The sequence below is a fragment of the Protopterus annectens genome, chromosome 4.part0 (assembly GCF_019279795.1).
Source record: "Protopterus annectens isolate FY-2018-M chromosome 4.part0, PAN1.0, whole genome shotgun sequence".
NCBI lineage: Eukaryota > Metazoa > Chordata > Ceratodontiformes > Protopteridae > Protopterus > Protopterus annectens.
In genome coordinates this window covers 980,926,918-980,948,383 of record NC_056733.1, presented here as the reverse complement: position 1 = coordinate 980,948,383, position 21,466 = coordinate 980,926,918, and the positions used below count along the sequence as shown (strand labels likewise).

At 46.1% G+C, this 21,466-nt stretch overlaps 1 protein-coding gene across 1 annotated transcript in view; it reads right to left on the bottom strand.

The window, feature by feature from the left end:
* LOC122799708 (ras-GEF domain-containing family member 1C-like) overlaps window positions 1-21,466 on the bottom strand; it is a gene marked incomplete in the record, with an annotated part of 1,592,823 nt that overhangs the window by 1,046,354 nt on the left and 525,003 nt on the right.

The window sequence follows — 21,466 nt, the reverse complement described above, 5'->3', positions numbered from 1 at the left end:
TTCCTGAGTGGGGATGAGCCGGTTTACATCCCACCTAGTGATCTAGGGGTTGATGCCAAGCTCAGTGAGCTCTCCATGATTCCTGAGTGGGGATGAGCGGTTTACATCCCACCTAGTGATCTAGGGGTTGATGCCAAGCTCAGTGAGCTCTCCATGATTCCTGAGTGGGGATGAGCCGGTTTACATCCCACCTAGTGATACAGGGGTTGATGCCAAGCTCAGTGAGCTCTCCATGATTCCTGAGTGGGGATGAGCCGGTTTACATCCCACCTAGTGATCTAGGGGTTGATGCCAAGCTCAGTGAGCTCTCCATGATTCCTGAGTGGGGATGAGCCGGTTTACATCCCACCTAGTGATCTAGGGGTTGATGCCAAGCTCAGTGAGCTCTCCATGATTCCTGAGTGGGGATGAGCCGGTTTACATCCCACCTAGTGATCTAGGGGTTGATGCCAAGCTCAGTGAGCTCTCCATGATTCCTGAGTGGGGATGAGCCGGTTTACATCCCACCTAGTGATCTAGGGGTGATGCCAAGCTCAGTGAGCTCTCCATGATTCCTGAGTGGGGATGAGCGGTTTACATCCCACCTAGTGATCTAGGGGTTGATGCCAAGCTCAGTGAGCTCTCCATGATTCCTGAGTGGGGATGAGCCGGTTTACATCCCACCTAGTGATCTAGGGGTTGATGCCAAGCTCAGTGAGCTCTCCATGATTCCTGAGTGGGGATGAGCCGGTTTACATCCCACCTAGTGATCTAGGGGTTGATGCCAAGCTCAGTGAGCTCTCCATGATTCCTGAGTGGGGATGAGCCAGTTTACATCCCACCTAGTGATCTAGGGGTTGATGCCAAGCTCAGTGAGCTCTCCATGATTCCTGAGTGGGGATGAGCCGGTTTACATCCCACCTAGTGATCTAGGGGTTGATGCCAAGCTCAGTGAGCTCTCCATGATTCCTGAGTGGGGATGAGCCGGTTTACATCCCACCTAGTGATCTAGGGGTTGATGCCAAGCTCAGTGAGCTCTCCATGATTCCTGAGTGGGGATGAGCCGGTTTACATCCCACCTAGTGATCTAGGGGTTGATGCCAAGCTCAGTGAGCTCTCCATGATTCCTGAGTGGGGATGAGCCGGTTTACATCCCACCTAGTGATCTAGGGGTTGATGCCAAGCTCAGTGAGCTCTCCATGATTCCTGAGTGGGGATGAGCCGGTTTACATCCCACCTAGTGATCTAGGGGTTGATGCCAAGCTCAGTGAGCTCTCCATGATTCCTGAGTGGGGATGAGCGGTTTACATCCCACCTAGTGATCTAGGGGTTGATGCCAAGCTCAGTGAGCTCTCCATGATTCCTGAGTGGGGATGAGCCGGTTTACATCCCACCTAGTGATCTAGGGGTTGATGCCAAGCTCAGTGAGCTCTCCATGATTCCTGAGTGGGGATGAGCGGTTTACATCCCACCTAGTGATCTAGGGGTTGATGCCAAGCTCAGTGAGCTCTCCATGATTCCTGAGTGGGGATGAGCCGGTTTACATCCCACCTAGTGATCTAGGGGTTGATGCCAAGCTCAGTGAGCTCTCCATGATTCCTGAGTGGGGATGAGCCGGTTTACATCCCACCTAGTGATCTAGGGGTTGATGCCAAGCTCAGTGAGCTCTCCATGATTCCTGAGTGGGGATGAGCCGGTTTACATCCCACCTAGTGATCTAGGGGTTGATGCCAAGCTCAGTGAGCTCTCCATGATTCCTGAGTGGGGATGAGCCGGTTTACATCCCACCTAGTGATACAGGGGTTGATGCCAAGCTCAGTGAGCTCTCCATGATTCCTGAGTGGGGATGAGCCGGTTTACATCCCACCTAGTGATCTAGGGGTTGATGCCAAGCTCAGTGAGCTCTCCATGATTCCTGAGTGGGGATGAGCCGGTTTACATCCCACCTAGTGATCTAGGGGTTGATGCCAAGCTCAGTGAGCTCTCCATGATTCCTGAGTGGGGATGAGCCGGTTTACATCCCACCTAGTGATCTAGGGGTTGATGCCAAGCTCAGTGAGCTCTCCATGATTCCTGAGTGGGGATGAGCGGTTTACATCCCACCTAGTGATCTAGGGGTTGATGCCAAGCTCAGTGAGCTCTCCATGATTCCTGAGTGGGGATGAGCCGGTTTACATCCCACCTAGTGATCTAGGGGTTGATGCCAAGCTCAGTGAGCTCTCCATGATTCCTGAGTGGGGATGAGCCGGTTTACATCCCACCTAGTGATCTAGGGGTTGATGCCAAGCTCAGTGAGCTCTCCATGATTCCTGAGTGGGGATGAGCCGGTTTACATCCCACCTAGTGATCTAGGGGTTGATGCCAAGCTCAGTGAGCTCTCCATGATTCCTGAGTGGGGATGAGCCGGTTTACATCCCACCTAGTGATCTAGGGGTTGATGCCAAGCTCAGTGAGCTCTCCATGATTCCTGAGTGGGGATGAGCGGTTTACATCCCACCTAGTGATCTAGGGGTTGATGCCAAGCTCAGTGAGCTCTCCATGATTCCTGAGTGGGGATGAGCCGGTTTACATCCCACCTAGTGATCTAGGGGTTGATGCCAAGCTCAGTGAGCTCTCCATGATTCCTGAGTGGGGATGAGCCAGTTTACATCCCACCTAGTGATCTAGGGGTTGATGCCAAGCTCAGTGAGCTCTCCATGATTCCTGAGTGGGGATGAGCCGGTTTACATCCCACCTAGTGATCTAGGGGTTGATGCCAAGCTCAGTGAGCTCTCCATGATTCCTGAGTGGGGATGAGCCGGTTTACATCCCACCTAGTGACACAGGGGTTGATGCCAACTCAGTGAGCTCTCCATGATTCCTGAGTGGGGATGAGCCAGTTTACATCCCACCTAGTGATCTAGGGGTTGATGCCAAGCTCAGTGAGCTCTCCATGATTCCTGAGTGGGGATGAGCCAGTTTACATCCCACCTAGTGATCTAGGGGTTGATGCCAAGCTCAGTGAGCTCTCCATGATTCCTGAGTGGGGATGAGCCGGTTTACATCCCACCTAGTGATCTAGGGGTTGATGCCAAGCTCAGTGAGCTCTCCATGATTCCTGAGTGGGGATGAGCCGGTTTACATCCCACCTAGTGATCTAGGGGTTGATGCCAAGCTCAGTGAGCTCTCCATGATTCCTGAGTGGGGATGAGCCGGTTTACATCCCACCTAGTGATCTAGGGGTTGATGCCAAGCTCAGTGAGCTCTCCATGATTCCTGAGTGGGGATGAGCCAGTTTACATCCCACCTAGTGATCTAGGGGTTGATGCCAAGCTCAGTGAGCTCTCCATGATTCCTGAGTGGGGATGAGCCGGTTTACATCCCACCTAGTGATCTAGGGGTTGATGCCAAGCTCAGTGAGCTCTCCATGATTCCTGAGTGGGGATGAGCCGGTTTACATCCCACCTAGTGATCTAGGGGTTGATGCCAAGCTCAGTGAGCTCTCCATGATTCCTGAGTGGGGATGAGCCGGTTTACATCCCACCTAGTGATCTAGGGGTTGATGCCAAGCTCAGTGAGCTCTCCATGATTCCTGAGTGGGGATGAGCCGGTTTACATCCCACCTAGTGATCTAGGGGTTGATGCCAAGCTCAGTGAGCTCTCCATGATTCCTGAGTGGGGATGAGCCGGTTTACATCCCACCTAGTGATCTAGGGGTTGATGCCAAGCTCAGTGAGCTCTCCATGATTCCTGAGTGGGGATGAGCCGGTTTACATCCCACCTAGTGATCTAGGGGTTGATGCCAAGCTCAGTGAGCTCTCCATGATTCCTGAGTGGGGATGAGCCGGTTTACATCCCACCTAGTGATACAGGGGTTGATGCCAAGCTCAGTGAGCTCTCCATGATTCCTGAGTGGGGATGAGCCGGTTTACATCCCACCTAGTGATCTAGGGGTTGATGCCAAGCTCAGTGAGCTCTCCATGATTCCTGAGTGGGGATGAGCCGGTTTACATCCCACCTAGTGATACAGGGGTTGATGCCAAGCTCAGTGAGCTCTCCATGATTCCTGAGTGGGGATGAGCCGGTTTACATCCCACCTAGTGATACAGGGGTTGATGCCAAGCTCAGTGAGCTCTCCATGATTCCTGAGTGGGGATGAGCCGGTTTACATCCCACCTAGTGATCTAGGGGTTGATGCCAAGCTCAGTGAGCTCTCCATGATTCCTGAGTGGGGATGAGCCGGTTTACATCCCACCTAGTGATACAGGGGTTGATGCCAAGCTCAGTGAGCTTTCCATGATTCCTGAGTGGGGATGAGCCGGTTTACATCCCACCTAGTGATCTAGGGGTTGATGCCAAGCTCAGTGAGCTCTCCATGATTCCTGAGTGGGGATGAGCGGTTTACATCCCACCTAGTGATCTAGGGGTTGATGCCAAGCTCAGTGAGCTCTCCATGATTCCTGAGTGGGGATGAGCCGGTTTACATCCCACCTAGTGATCTAGGGGTTGATGCCAAGCTCAGTGAGCTCTCCATGATTCCTGAGTGGGGATGAGCCGGTTTACATCCCACCTAGTGATCTAGGGGTTGATGCCAAGCTCAGTGAGCTCTCCATGATTCCTGAGTGGCGATGAGCGGTTTACATCCCACCTAGTGATCTAGGGGTTGATGCCAAGCTCAGTGAGCTCTCCATGATTCCTGAGTGGGGATGAGCCGGTTTACATCCCACCTAGTGATCTAGGGGTTGATGCCAAGCTCAGTGAGCTCTCCATGATTCCTGAGTGGGGATGAGCGGTTTACATCCCACCTAGTGATCTAGGGGTTGATGCCAAGCTCAGTGAGCTCTCCATGATTCCTGAGTGGGGATGAGCGGTTTACATCCCACCTAGTGATCTAGGGGTTGATGCCAAGCTCAGTGAGCTCTCCATGATTCCTGAGTGGGGATGAGCGGTTTACATCCCACCTAGTGATCTAGGGGTTGATGCCAAGCTCAGTGAGCTCTCCATGATTCCTGAGTGGGGATGAGCGGTTTACATCCCACCTAGTGATCTAGGGGTTGATGCCAAGCTCAGTGAGCTCTCCATGATTCCTGAGTGGGGATGAGCGGTTTACATCCCACCTAGTGATACAGGGGTTGATGCCAAGCTCAGTGAGCTCTCCATGATTCCTGAGTGGGGATGAGCGGTTTACATCCCACCTAGTGATCTAGGGGTTGATGCCAAGCTCAGTAAGCTTTCAATCATTCCTGAGTGGGGATGAGCGGTTTACATCCCACCTAGTGATCTAGGGGTTGATGCCAAGCTCAGTGAGCTCTCCATGATTCCTGAGTGGGGATGAGCCGGTTTACATCCCACCAAGTGACACAGGGGTTGATGCCAAGCTCAGTGAGCTCTCCATGATTCCTGAGTGGGGATGAACCGGTTCACATCCCACCTAGTGATCTAGGGGTTGATGCCAAGCTCAGTGAGCTCTCCATGATTCCTGAGTGGGGATGAGCCGGTTTACATCCCACCTAGTGATCTAGGGGTTGATGCCAAGCTCAGTGAGCTCTCCATGATTCCTGAGTGGGGATGAGCCGGTTTACATCCCACCTAGTGATCTAGGGGTTGATGCCAAGCTCAGTGAGCTCTCCATGATTCCTGAGTGGGGATGAGCCGGTTTACATCCCACCTAGTGATACAGGGGTTGATGCCAAGCTCAGTGAGCTTTCCATGATTCCTGAGTGGGGATGAGCGGGCTTACATCCCTCCTAGTGGTCCAGGGGTTGGTGCCAAGCTCAGTGAGCTCTCCATGATTCCTGAGTGGGGATGAGCGGTTTACATCCCACCTAGTGATCTAGGGGTTGATGCCAAGCTCAGTGAGCTCTCCATGATTCCTGAGTGGGGATGAGCCGGTTTACATCCCACCTAGTGATACAGGGGTTGATGCCAAGCTCAGTGAGCTCTCCATGATTCCTGAGTGGGGATGAGCCGGTTTACATCCCACCTAGTGATCTAGGGGTTGATGCCAAGCTCAGTGAGCTCTCCATGATTCCTGAGTGGGGATGAGCCGGTTTACATCCCACCTAGTGATCTAGGGGTTGATGCCAAGCTCAGTGAGCTCTCCATGATTCCTGAGTGGGGATGAGCCAGTTTACATCCCACCTAGTGATCTAGGGGTTGATGCCAAGCTCAGTGAGCTCTCCATGATTCCTGAGTGGGGATGAGCCGGTTTACATCCCACCTAGTGGTCTAGGGTTCGATGCCAAGCTCAATGAGCTCTCCATGATTCCTGAGTGGGGATGAGCCGGTTTACATCCCACCTAGTGATCTAGGGTTCGATGCCAAGCTCAGTGAGCTCTCCATGATTCCTGAGTGGGGATGAGCCGGTTTACATCCCACCTAGTGATCTAGGGTTCGATGCCAAGCTCAGTGAGCTCTCCATGATTCCTGAGTGGGGATGAGCCGGTTTACATCCCACCTAGTGATCTAGGGGTTGATGCCAAGCTCAGTGAGCTTTCCATGATTCCTGAGTGGGGATGAGCCGGTTTACATCCCACCTACTGATACAGAGGTCAATGCCAAGCTCAGTAAGCTCTCCATGATTCCTGAGTGGGGATGAGCCGGATTACATCCCACCTAGTGACACAGGGGTTGATGCCAAGCTCAGTGAGCTTTCCATGATTCCTGAGTGGGGATGAGCCGGTTTACATCCCACCTAGTGATCTAGGGGTTGATGCCAAGCTCAGTGAGCTCTCCATGATTCCTGAGTGGGGATGAGCCGGTTTACATCCCACCAAGTGACACAGGGGTTGATGCCAAGCTCAGTGAGCTCTCCATGATTCCTGAGTGGGGATGAGCCGGTTTACATCCCACCTAGTGATACAGGGGTTGATGCCAAGCTCAGTGAGCTCTCCATGATTCCTGAGTGGGGATGAGCTGGTTTACATCCCACCTAGTGATCTAGGGGTTGATGCCAAGCTCAGTGAGCTCTCCATGATTCCTGAGTGGGGATGAGCCGGTTTACATCCCACCTAGTGATCTAGGGGTTGATGCCAAGCTCAATGAGCTCTCCATGATTCCTGAGTGGGGATGAGCCGGTTTACATCCCACCTAGTGATACAGGGGTTGATGCCAAGCTCAGTGAGCTTTCCATGATTCCTGAGTGGGGATGAGCTGGTTTACATCCCACCTAGTGATCTAGGGGTTGATGCCGAGCTCAGTGAGCTCTCCATGATTCCTGAGTGGGGATGAGCCGGTTTACATCCCACCTAGTGATCTAGGGGTTGATGCCAAGCTCAGTGAGCTCTCCATGATTCCTGAGTGGGGATGAGCCGGTTTACATCCCACCTAGTGATACAGGGGTTGATGCCGAGCTCAGTGAGCTCTCCATGATTCCTGAGTGGGGATGAGCCGGTTTACATCCCACCTAGTGATCTAGGGGTTGATGCCAAGCTCAGTGAGCTCTCCATGATTCCTGAGTGGGGATGAGCCGGTTTACATCCCACCTAGTGATACATGGGGTTGATGCCAAGCTCAGTGAGCTCTCCATGATTCCTGAGTGGGGATGAGCCGGTTTACATCCCACCTAGTGATCTAGGGGTTGATGCCAAGCTCAGTGAGCTCTCCATGATTCCTGAGTGGGGATGAGCCGGTTTACATCCCACCTAGTGATCTAGGGGTTGATGCCAAGCTCAGTGAGCTCTCCATGATTCCTGAGTGGGGATGAGCCGGTTTACATCCCACCTAGTGATCTAGGGGTTGATGCCAAGCTCAGTGAGCTCTCCATGATTCCTGAGTGGGGATGAGTCGGTTTACATCCCACCTAGTGATCTAGGGTTCGATGCCAAGCTCAGTGAGCTCTCCATGATTCCTGAGTGGGGATGAGCGGGTTTACATCCCACCTAGTGATCTAGGGTTCGATGCCAAGCTCAGTGAGCTCTCCATGATTCCTGAGTGGGGATGAGCCAGTTTACATCCCACCTAGTGATCTAGGGGTTGATGCCAAGCTCAGTGAGCTCTCCATGATTCCTGAGTGGGGATGAGCCGGTTTACATCCCAAGTGACACAGGGGTTGATGCCAAGCTCAGTGAGCTCTCCACGATTCCTGAGTGGGGATGAGCCGGTTTACATCCCACCTAGTGATCTAGGGGTTGATGCCAAGCTCATTGAGCTCTCCATGATTCCTGAGTGGGGATGAGCCGGTTTACATCCCACCTAGTGACACAGGGGTTGATGCCAAGCTCAGTGAGCTCTCCATGATTCCTGAGTGGGGATGAGCCGGTTTACATCCCACCTAGTGATCTAGGGGTTGATGCCAAGCTCAGTGAGCTCTCCATGATTCCTGAGTGGGGATGAGCCGGTTTACATCCCACCTAGTGATCTAGGGGTTGATGCCGAGCTCAGTGAGCTCTCCATGATTCCTGAGTGGGGATGAGCCGGTTTACATCCCACCTAGTGATACAGGGGTTGATGCCAAGCTCAGTGAGCTCTCCATGATTCCTGAGTGGGGATGAGCCGGTTTACATCCCACCTAGTGATACAGGGGTTGTTGCCAAGCTCAGTGAGCTCTCCATGATTCCTGAGTGGGGATGAGCCGGTTTACATCCCACCTAGTGATCTAGGGGTTGATGCCAAGCTCAGTGAGCTCTCCATGATTCCTGAGTGGGGATGAGCGGTTTACATCCCACCTAGTGATCTAGGGGTTGATGCCAAGCTCAGTGAGCTCTCCATGATTCCTGAGTGGGGATGAGCGGTTTACATCCCACCTAGTGATCTAGGGGTTGATGCCAAGCTCAGTGAGCTCTCCATGATTCCTGAGTGGGGATGAGCCGGTTTACATCCCACCTAGTGATCTAGGGTTCGATGCCAAGCTCAGTGAGCTCTCCATGATTCCTGAGTGGGGATGAGCCGGTTTACATCCCACCTAGTGATCTAGGGGTTGATGCCAAGCTCAGTGAGCTCTCCATGATTCCTGAGTGGGGATGAGCCGGTTTACATCCCACCTAGTGACACAGGGGTTGATGCCAAGCTCAGTGAGCTCTCCATGATTCCTGAGTGGGGATGAGCCAGTTTACATCCCACCAAGTGACACAGGGGTTGATGCCAAGCTCAGTGAGCTCTCCATGATTCCTGAGTGGGGATGAGCCGGTTTACATCCCACCTAGTGATCTAGGGGTTGATGCCAAGCTCAGTGAGCTCTCCATGATTCCTGAGTGGGGATGAGCCAGTTTACATCCCACCTAGTGATACAGGGGTTGATGCCAAGCTCAGTGAGCTTTCCATGATTCCTGAGTGGGGATGAGCCGGTTTACATCCCACCTAGTGATCTAGGGGTGATGCCAAGCTCAGTGAGCTCTCCATGATTCCTGAGTGGGGATGAGCCGGTTTACATCCCACCTAGTGATCTAGGGATTGATGCCAAGCTCAGTGAGCTCTCCATGATTCCTGAGTGGGGATGGTATCAAAGGCCTTGGCCAGATCAAGGTAGGCTGTATGAACCACCTGGCCTTCATCCACAGCTCTGGTGACTGACTCAAACAAGTCAACCAAGTTCAGCAGGCATGATCTACCCTTCACAAAACCAAAGTGCATGGGCTCCAGAGTTTGGAGATTCCCTATATCCTTGTTTATTAGGTCCATGATCATGCGTTTCATAGCTTTGCATATCAGACTTGTCAGGCTAATGTGGCGATACTTCCCAGGGTCAGTAGTCACTCCTCCTTTGTGGAGAGGGATGACTATAGCAGTGCGCTATTCGGTAGGGACAAAGCCTGAGGTGAGGCTGTGATTGAACAGGAACCACAGGTGAGGTACCAGTTCACTCTGTAGTTTACATACAACACAGCCAGGGATATTGTCAGGTCCCACAGAAGCTGTATCCTTGGCCTTGGACAGTGCTATTTTAACCTGTGCAGCAGTAATACTGGGTGTCTGGCAATCTACTGGCATTGTGATTGGTCCTTTGGGGGGGGGGGTAAAGCTGGCACTGAATCTGTCAGTATACTGGCAATATCTGTTGGCTCGGTATAGGAGGTACCATTGTGCAGTAGCTCACAGCAAATCTGGGAGATTCTTTACATAACTATAGAAGGCCTTGTGGCTGTGTTTACTATCTGCTGCAATTCTGTTTTCATAGCTAGCTTTAGAAGATTTGATAAGGGATCTCAAACTTTTGTTGAAGCTAAGGGAGTTTTTCCAGTCTTGGGACTTCACCTTACTCCACATCAGATTCCTCCTTCTGTTGTAGTGTTTGTTTATGGCAGGGGAACCACTAGATTGGCTTCCTTTTTTTGGAGGACAGTGTCTTGGTTCTATTGGGTATGGCGAGATCCATGCATTTGTGTACGTGTTTGTACAGTGCATCGGTGTATGATTCGGCGGTCATGCAACTATTCTCCATTTGCATGGCTGCCGTGAAGTTAGCCACCTCTGTTTTTAGGAGCTCAAAGTTAGCTTTGGAGAAGTTTTTCATGGTGGTGGTGGTGGTGGGGGGGGATTTCCAAGGTCAAAACAGCCGCCAATACAATCGCCTTTCCCATCTCCATCCTAATAAACCGGTCAATCCAAGAAAGCTATGCATCCCTACTCTGGAAAAAGGCCTTTATCATTTCCTTACATAAAGGAGGCAACAACGACATTCCTAATTTTTGGCCCATCACCATCTTATCCCCCATTGTTCTAGAAAAGTGTATCCACTTACAACTTTTAGCCCACCTCATAAATAGCCACCTGCTTACCCCCACACTACATGGATTTAGACCTGACCACAGTACTACACCACTCTCCCCTCCTTCCTTGAAACCATCAACAAAGCTCGGGACTCTGTTTACCTAGTATCTATTGTCCTTCTGGACTTATCCAAGACCTTTGATAATATCTCCCATAACCTACTCCTCTCTAAACTCGCTAATCTGAACCCATCTTACTCTTCTAGCAACTGTTTTTCTAGTTACTTTTCCGATAGACAACAAACTGTCAAATGGAAAAAAGCCACCTCCTCCTTCCTTAATACTCCTACAGGCATACCCCAGGGTTCCATATTGGGTCCCCTACTGTTTAACATTTTCATAAATGACTTCCACCAGAACATTCCTAATGCTAAACGTATTCAATATGCAGATGACTCCACAGTCATCTGCTCCGCAACTTCCACCTCCACTCTCTTAAAACTAACTCAAGATTCTTTCTCTTATACTGAATGCTGGATGCTAGACAACCACCTATCTCTCAATGCTTCAAAAACTAAAATCATGTTATTTACCCCTTCAAAAAGTACCATTTTAGACAAGAACTCATTCTCCATTACTAGCCAAAACAACACCTCTCTTGACGTAGTATCCCACGCAAAGCTTCTAGTTCTTATTGACGAATAATTAAAATTCGATACTCACCTACAAGCTAACAAAGAAAACCCACCAGAAACTCGGCATGTTCTACCACCACAATCACTACATCTCTCCTTCTACCAAGTCTGTACTCTCTACCACCTACCTCATTCCTTCTCTCCTATATGGTGCCCCACTTCTTATTAACCTTCAATCTGCACTAAAGACAAAATTATCCTCCTGTTATAACATTTCTAAGTTTGATACCAGCTATAAATCCTTCTCTCACCACTGCAATGCCCTACACAAACTAAACTGGCTAGAACTACCCAACCATCTCACCTACATTCAACTTACTCAAACCCACAAACTCATCTTCAATCCCTCTCTCTGCCCCTCCCTTGCCTCCTTTCTCAAAATCTATCTGCCTAATAGACTGCTAAGAGCCAATAACCAGAATTTACTGGAAGTGTACAAGCCCGCTCGCCCACCAGACAAACACCCGTTATCATTTTCTCTAGCTAGCATCTGGAACTCTCTGCCACCTCTTATTCGTACTACCCAGAATCACTCTACCTTCAAGTCCCTACTTCATTCCCATCTCACAACCCTCTGGAAATGTTCCTGCTCTCATGCCAAGTGACCCATCTCTACATGATTCCCCACTTGTTCACACTCCCTACTCTCGCCTCTCTTTCGCCATATTACTACAACTCTGTTAAGCTTACATGAGAAACTCTTTTGTCACCTCTCCAATATGTACAATGTAAAAAAAAAAAAAACTATCTGTAAATATGCGCCATTGCTTTTTTATATTTCTCTTTTTTAACTGACATATATTTTGTGTGTGTGTGGTATATCTCCTTTTTTATTCTGAATCTTCAATGTTAATGGTAGATTTTTACACCATGTCCAGTATTACAAAATTTGAATGCATTGTCTTCATTTTATATTGTTCTCATGGAGCTTTTCTCCCTGAGACTCCACGGAAAACGGGCTCTTCTGGGCCCAATAGACTATCCCGGTAAACAAACTGTAAATAAAATAAAAATCTGAGTTTAGCTTGTTGTTGTCCTTTTGGTATAAATTCACATCTCCTTAAACATTCCTGCATCAGATCCTGATCAATATGGGGTTGTTCCAGGAGTTTTCTGCACTAGCAGCTATATTTATCCCTTTCCCACATTTCTCACCTTCTCATCAGATTCTTCTCCTTATATTCTTTCTTTTGATTTTTGGCACATTTAGTTGCTACCAGATTTGAGTACTTCTGATTTTATTTCCATTCCCACTTGACACTGATATGCTTTGCTAAACTAAGCAGGAAGAAACATTAACTATGTTAGTATCTGGTGAGGTCAGCAGATACAAAGGCAGTCCTATGACGGCAGATCTATACAAGTTATCGATTTTGTGGAGGCCCATACCTCCTTCAAAATGAGAAATACATAATCTGGATATACATTGATTTCTATATATCAAGTGAAAAGTGTGAATCATTTTTCTTGTTTTTCCTGTCCAACTGATCCAATACCTTTTGGGGCTAGTTAATCACCCCAAACCTAAGTTGGGATAGGAAGACTAAATTGGTTTATAGCTTGGACTTTGCTCCTAGACGGAAGGGCTGTTTTCAGTATTAATTTTAGTCTTCTAAAATATTCCCCACAGAGTTTTGTTCACATTTGTTCATGCTTTACTGTCAGTCCTTCAATTCTTAAATATTTATACACACCCTCTTGCTCTAGTTCCTTTATACTGCATTCCTGTCCCAGACTGATATTTTCTTGGTGCTGCAGCTTTCATCCTTTAAATGTTGCTTTCGAACATTTATCAAGACCAAATGACACTCTTATATCATCTGAGAAAAGTTTGACTGGTTGCAGTTCTGCTTTCAGCTCATCTGATTAACTGTACAGTTTTCAACCATCCATAAAAACATAAGAAGTCTTTGCATTCTCGCTTTCTGGGAGCCAAACTGTAACTATGACTTAACCCACTGGGCTATTTAACAGATAGTCAGAGTTACAATTTGGCTCCCAGAAAACAACGAAGTGTAAAGACTTCTTATGTTTTTGTGGGTGGTGTAAAACTGTATAGTTCATCAGATGAGCAGCTGAAAGCAAAACTGCAGCTGACATTCTTATACCTGTGGTTTGCCACTGTTTCATGGTCACTGTAATGTAATAGACGGTGTAGGGTACATTTTATACATCTGTAAGCACTCTTATCCATGAATGTGGAATACTGTCAAATGTTTTTTTTTTTTGTAATCTATCCATGCCATACTTAGATTATTCCCCTTTTCACAATTCTCAATTATGACTTTAACAAATGATCCTTTGCTCTTTATGACTTTCTTTTGTTACCCTTTCGTTCTATTGCCATGACGTTTTTCCTAAATAACTATAAACTTTTGTCAGCATTGATTCCAGCATATAGTTTACACATTGCTGGAAGGCAAGTTATTGGACATGTTTTTTTTAGGATAGCTTGCAGAGTCACTCTTAACAGGGCTATTGTTTCTTCCTGTTGTTTACCAGATTAGTGTCTGTTCAGGATGCACATATAAATAGTTCTTACTCGGGGCTAAATCCTCGTGTAAATATATTAATACTTTTGGCCAGAAATTAGGTACTGCATGTGGGCCTGAGGTTTTTCAATTGGGAGCTTTTCTTAATTTTATTTCAATTTCTCTGGGCACTACACTTTATCCCATTTCATATCCTGTACATCTGAACTTCTTACTGTTTCTTTTACTACTTCTATCAATTCACCATCTTTGCTATGTTTCACAGGGTCTTCATAGATACTTCTACAGAATGTGCCTATTTCTTCTTTTTTGGTGGTGTTTCTATTCCATTTGCTTTGTTCCCCAATTCTCTACAAAACATTTTGGGTCATTAATGAATTGCTTTTTTTGTACTTTTCCTTTACATTTTTTCTGCCTGTATTAATATCTTATTATTTGCAATAGTGTATGTTAGATCCTGGTCTGTTCTGATACGGTGAGTTGCTTTTACCATATCTATCCAAGTATTTTGTTGATGTGCTCCCTCTTCAATACTCTTAACAGTGACACTTCTTGTCTTAATTGCTTAATCGTTTTCTCTTCAATGTTTCCACAATGGCATTTGATTTCTTCCCTTCCTTTCCCTTGCTGCCTTGCATTTTTGTGGTAAGACCATCTGTTATAAATTTAGCTGCACAGTAATGTATCCTACTTACTTCTGTTACATCACACAAATCTTTGTTAATAGTTTTGACTACTCATTTGTTTTGTCACACTTCTTAACATTTTGGGTCTTACCGACTTTCTGTAGTCTGTTTTTTTCAATGATCTTAATATGTTTATCCATCTCTATTAAATCAAGCACTCTTCCCTTTGTTCTCCATTTCCAGCCGGCATTCTACAGAAAGTTCCAGAGCATCTTCCTGTGACACATTCTCTTCATCTGCATCCTGCATCATCCACTGCTCTTTCATATGGGAACTCACTGGCCTATCACTCCACAATACACTTATCAAGGGTAGCAGAACTTGTCAGAGATTTGGGATGCATGGCTAGGCTTAAAAAGGCCCTTGTGGTCATTAGCATAGTAAACGCCTATAAACCTCATACTGACTGTGTTAGAGCTGTTACAGTTTCCTGTTCCTTCCCTTGCTGTGCAACTCCAGCTGAACTTTTGCACTGGTTTCCTACTGAAGGGTCAAGAGCATCTTCAAGTGGGAAGTGATCAGACGCTTCCTGTTCCACCTGTTTCTCCTTAATTTGGGGACTTATTGCTCCCATATGGGCGTCATTACCAGAGTTGGAGTTTTTTACATTAAATCTTTCACTATCCAGGTAACCCAGGCATTGAACTTCTATTCCTTTGACACCTCCGTTAATAATCCTCTTTTCTGCTTTCCTCTTTTGTTTCCTTGATTTTTGTATAGTGAAATTTCCATACCCAGATGTCTTTGTCTGCATTTCTCTTCACATATCTTTGGTGCTGCTTTTTTGTATTGATTAGTTTTGCATTCTCCTTTTCATAAATATTGCACCATATAAAATCTCATTTTTCTTCCAATGGCCATATTCCTTCTTCAGATGCTTCCCATTCCACCTGTCTCTTCTTACTTTGGGGGCTCACTGTTCCCTCATGCTGTGACATAACTGGTGTTATATTTTCCACACTAAGTCCTTCAATTCGTAGGTAATCAATAACTTCAGCTTCTATTTGTTTAACGTTTCCATTACTAATCCTCTTTTCCACTGTCTCCTTTTGTTTTCTTATATTTTTGTATTGTGACATTTTCCATATTTGTGTGCCTTTGCCGGTATTTCTTTCAAATACCATTGGTGCTGCTTTTTTGCATCTATTAGTTTGGCTTTCTCCTTCGCATAAATATTGCACCATATCTCCTGTGTGCAGTTTTTCCTGAGGTCAGTGCTTTTATCCCACATCCTAAAGACACGCAAGTCGGAACACACAAAATATCAGGATCCTGAAGACATGTGAGTAAATAAACTAGCAATGCTCTAAACTGCATCTAGGTATGTATGCACTTAATGTTCCTTCTCTGACAACACTCACCTTCATTCCATTACACAAAACTAGACTCATTTTTCACCACTGAAAACTCCTCCTCATTGCTAAAGCTCAACTCTTGACAAAACTATTATTAAGGCTGAATCACAGGAAGCTCCTTGGCATGATAACTGATGACCAATTAAAATTTTATCTCCATATTCAACAGTGTATTAAAAAAAAACAAAAAATTGGGACTACTTTAGATAAATACAAAATTCCTCTCTCCTGACTTCAAACCTTCTTTGGCACAAGCATTCCTCCTACCTTGCCTTCTCTATGTCTCTCCTATACTTACACATCTACAATCCAGCTTAATAACCAAATTCAAACATAAAACATAACAGCTACTTTTGCCAGCAACCAGCTGTACAAATCTGACCTCTGCCTTGCCCTAAAACAACTCTAGGGGCTTGAACTCCCAACTACTGCTTGTACCCCAGCTACAAATCACTCACTCCTTACTAAATAAATCCTCTGCCTGTCCACTGCAGTATCCCTCTATACTCCTACTTGTACTGTCCGTAGCTCTGACCAACTAGTCCTTGACACACACAAACCTAATAAAACCACAGGCAAACTACCTTACAAAAACACTGTCACAAACTGAAACAAACTCCCCTCCAATATTCAAAATATCATATCCACTCCCCTCAAATATTCAAAATATCATATCCACTAAAAGCTTCAAAAAAGAACTAAAAAGCTACCTTGCAAACTCAAGCTCCTGCCCATGCCAGGACCCTACCTGCTCACCCCCCCCCCCCCGATCCCTAAAAATCTGTATCTCATAAGAAAATAGAGAAGGAAAAAAATAAAACAAAATTCTATCAGATCGATGAGAAGCTATCGGCTGCTTCACTGTACATAGATAAGTAAATACCATCACTTCTGTGCTAAGTTGCCTATCTAGATAGTCTTTATGCAACATAATGTAATGCTAATAGATATTACCTTGTTCCACTCTAGACTTACTCGGGTAATCTTGTATTATTAATCAAGTCTATCCCTATTCTGCATAATTTGCATTTTTATCGTGATATTCATTCCATGTAACTGTCAGTTTTCAAACTGTACAACCTTGAACTTATGTAATTTCTACTGGTATAACCTTGAACTTATCTAATTTTTGAGATATTTTGGAGCTTTCCTCCTCTGGTCTCCACTGAAAATGGGCCTTTGGCTCAGTTGAACTAACCCAGCTAACAAAAGATAAATAATAAATATGTCTGGCCAGAAATGGATTGACATACCAAGCAGGATTAGTACCTGCCTTTCACCATTACTTCTCAAGAGAAACTGCAGTGTCCAGCAACCTGGAAGAGAAGAAAGCACACTAAAAATGAACGTGGTTGTCTGGTTGACTAAATCTTTATAAGACAAACATTATCTTGGCATTGTAATAAAAAGGACTGAACTGTAGGTACAGGGAGAATTCAGCTTTAGTGTATTTCTTTCTTCATTTTACAAGCTGTATGAAATGTATTTAAAATTTAAATAAAAAAAATTTGTTCATGACTGCAGCTGGTAATTATACTATTCTAGTTAGATAATTCCCTGGGCCTCTGCCGAAAAGAGGATGTGCTTGGTTGAACTTCCTTGAAGAACAAATGCTACTACACAAATAATTACCCTGTAGTTACTAATTAAAATGAATGAAAAATGGAACCCACAAGTGAAAAGTCATGCAATTCCTATATTATGATTTTCACCTGCACCCCACACACACACACACACACACACACACACATGGCAGCCAACATATGCCCTGATATTAAGTCCACCTAAGCACTTAGTAGTACTTTCCTAGTGATCACTACTCAGTTACCTACAGATCACTAAAAGGAGCAGACAGCCTAGGATTCAGTTACCTACAGATCACTAAAAGGAGCAGACAGCCTAGGATTCAGTTACCTACAGATCACTAAAAGGAGCAGACAGCCTAGGATTCAGTTACCTACAGATCACTAAAAGGAGCAGACAGCCTAGGATTCAGTTACCTACAGATCACTAAAAGGAGCAGACAGCCTAGGATTCATTTACCTACAGATCACTAAAAGGAGCAGACAGCCTAGGATTCATTTACCTACAGATCACTAAAAGGAGCAGACAGCCTAGGATTCAGTTACCTACAGATCACTAAAAGGAGCAGACAGCCTAGGATTCAGTTACCTACAGATCACTAAAAGGAGCAGACAGCCTAGGATTCAGTTACCTACAGATCACTAAAAGGAGCAGACAGCCTAGGATTCAGTTACCTACAGATCACTAAAAGGAGCAGACAGCCTAGGATTCAGTTACCTACAGATCACTAAAAGGAGCAGACAGCCTAGGATTCAGTTACCTACAGATCACTAAAAGGAGCAGACAGCCTAGGATTCAGTTACCTACAGATCACTAAAAGGAGCAGACAGCCTAGGATTCAGTTACCTACAGATCACTAAAAGGAGCAGACAGCCTAGGATTCAGTTACCTACAGATCACTAAAAGGAGCAGACAGCCTAGGATTCAGTTACCTACAGATCACTAAAAGGAGCAGACAGCCTAGGATTCAGTTACCTACAGATCACTAAAAGGAGCAGACAGCCTAGGATTCATTTACCTACAGATCACTAAAAGGAGCAGACAGCCTAGGATTCAGTTACCTACAGATCACTAAAAGGAGCAGACAGCCTAGGATTCAGTTACCTACAGATCACTAAAAGGAGCAGACAGCCTAGGATTCAGTTACCTACAGATCACTAAAAGGAGCAGACAGCCTAGGATTCAGTTACCTACAGATCACTAAAAGGAGCAGACAGCCTAGGATTCATTTACCTACAGATCACTAAAAGGAGCAGACAGCCTAGGATTCAGTTACCTACAGATCACTAAAAGGAGCAGACAGCCTAGGATTCAGTTACCTACAGATCACTAAAAGGAGCAGACAGCCTAGGATTCAGTTACCTACAGATCACTAAAAGGAGCAGACAGCCTAGGATTCAGTTACCTACAGATCACTAAAAGGAGCAGACAGCCTAGGATTCAGTTACCTACAGATCACTAAAAGGAGCAGACAGCCTAGGATTCAGTTACCTACAGATCACTAAAAGGAGCAGACAGCCTAGGATTCAGTTACCTACAGATCACTAAAAGGAGCAGACAGCCTAGGATTCAGTTACCTACAGATCACTAAAAGGAGCAGACAGCCTAGGATTCAGTTACCTACAGATCACTAAAAGGAGCAGACAGCCTAGGATTCAGTTACCTACAGATCACTAAAAGGAGCAGACAGCCTAGGATTCAGTTACCTACAGATCACTAAAAGGAGCAGACAGCCTAGGATTCAGTTACCTACAGATCACTAAAAGGAGCAGACAGCCTAGGATTCAGTTACCTACAGATCACTAAAAGGAGCAGACAGCCTAGGATTCAGTTACCTACAGATCACTAAAAGGAGCAGACAGCCTAGGATTCAGTTACCTACAGATCACTAAAAGGAGCAGACAGCCTAGGATTCAGTTACCTACAGATCACTAAAAGGAGCAGACAGCCTAGGATTCAGTTACCTACAGATCACTAAAAGGAGCAGACAGCCTAGGATTCAGTTACCTACAGATCACTAAAAGGAGCAGACAGCCTAGGATTCAGTTACCTACAGATCACTAAAAGGAGCAGACAGCCTAGGATTCAGTTACCTACAGATCACTAAAAGGAGCAGACAGCCTAGGATTCAGTTACCTACAGATCACTAAAAGGAGCAGACAGCCTAGGATTCAGTTACCTACAGATCACTAAAAGGAGCAGACAGCCTAGGATTCAGTTACCTACAGATCACTAAAAGGAGCAGACAGCCTAGGATTCAGTTACCTACAGATCACTAAAAGGAGCAGACAGCCTAGGATTCAGTTACCTACAGATCACTAAAAGGAGCAGACAGCCTAGGATTCAGTTACCTACAGATCACTAAAAGGAGCAGACAGCCTAGGATTCAGTTACCTACAGATCACTAAAAGGAGCAGACAGCCTAGGATTCAGTTACCTACAGATCACTAAAAGGAGCAGACAGCCTAGGATTCAGTTACCTACAGATCACTAAAAGGAGCAGACAGCCTAGGATTCAGTTACCTACAGATCACTAAAAGGAGCAGACAGCCTAGGATTCAGTTACCTACAGATCACTAAAAGGAGCAGACAGCCTAGGATTCAGTTACCTACAGATCACTAAAAGGAGCAGACAGCCTAGGATTCAGTTACCTACAGATCACTAAAAGGAGCAGACAGCCTAGGATTCAGTTACCTACAGATCACTAAAAGGAGCAGACAGCCTAGGATTCAGTTACCTACAGATCACTAAAAGGAGCAGACAGCCTAGGATTCAGTTACCTACAGATCACTAAAAGGAGCAGACAGCCTAGGATTCAGTTACCTACAGATCACTAAAAGGAGCAGACAGCCTAGGATTCAGTTACCTACAGATCACTAAAAGGAGCAGACAGCCTAGGATTCAGTTACCTACAGATCACTAAAAGGAGCAGACAGCCTAGGATTCAGTTACCTACAGATCACTAAAAGGAGCAGACAGCCTAGGATTCAGTTACCTACAGATCACTAAAAGGAGCAGACAGCCTAGGATTCAGTTACCTACAGATCACTAAAAGGAGCAGACAGCCTAGGATTCAGTTACCTACAGATCACTAAAAGGAGCAGACAGCCTAGGATTCAGTTACCTACAGATCACTAAAAGGAGCAGACAGCCTAGGATTCAGTTACCTACAGATCACTAAAAGGAGCAGACAGCCTAGGATTCAGTTACCTACAGATCACTAAAAGGAGCAGACAGCCTAGGATTCAGTTACCTACAGATCACTAAAAGGAGCAGACAGCCTAGGATTCAGTTACCTACAGATCACTAAAAGGAGCAGACAGCCTAGGATTCAGTTACCTACAGATCACTAAAAGGAGCAGACAGCCTAGGATTCAGTTACCTACAGATCACTAAAAGGAGCAGACAGCCTAGGATTCAGTTACCTACAGATCACTAAAAGGAGCAGACAGCCTAGGATTCAGTTACCTACAGATCACTAAAAGGAGCAGACAGCCTAGGATTCAGTTACCTACAGATCACTAAAAGGAGCAGACAGCCTAGGATTCAGTTACCTACAGATCACTAAAAGGAGCAGACAGCCTAGGATTCAGTTACCTACAGATCACTAAAAGGAGCAGACAGCCTAGGATTCAGTTACCTACAGATCACTAAAAGGAGCAGACAGCCTAGGATTCAGTTACCTACAGATCACTAAAAGGAGCAGACAGCCTAGGATTCAGTTACCTACAGATCACTAAAAGGAGCAGACAGCCTAGGATTCAGTTACCTACAGATCACTAAAAGGAGCAGACAGCCTAGGATTCAGTTACCTACAGATCACTAAAAGGAGCAGACAGCCTAGGATTCAGTTACCTACAGATCACTAAAAGGAGCAGACAGCCTAGGATTCAGTTACCTACAGATCACTAAAAGGAGCAGACAGCCTAGGATTCAGTTACCTACAGATCACTAAAAGGAGCAGACAGCCTAGGATTCAGTTACCTACAGATCACTAAAAGGAGCAGACAGCCTAGGATTCAGTTACCTACAGATCACTAAAAGGAGCA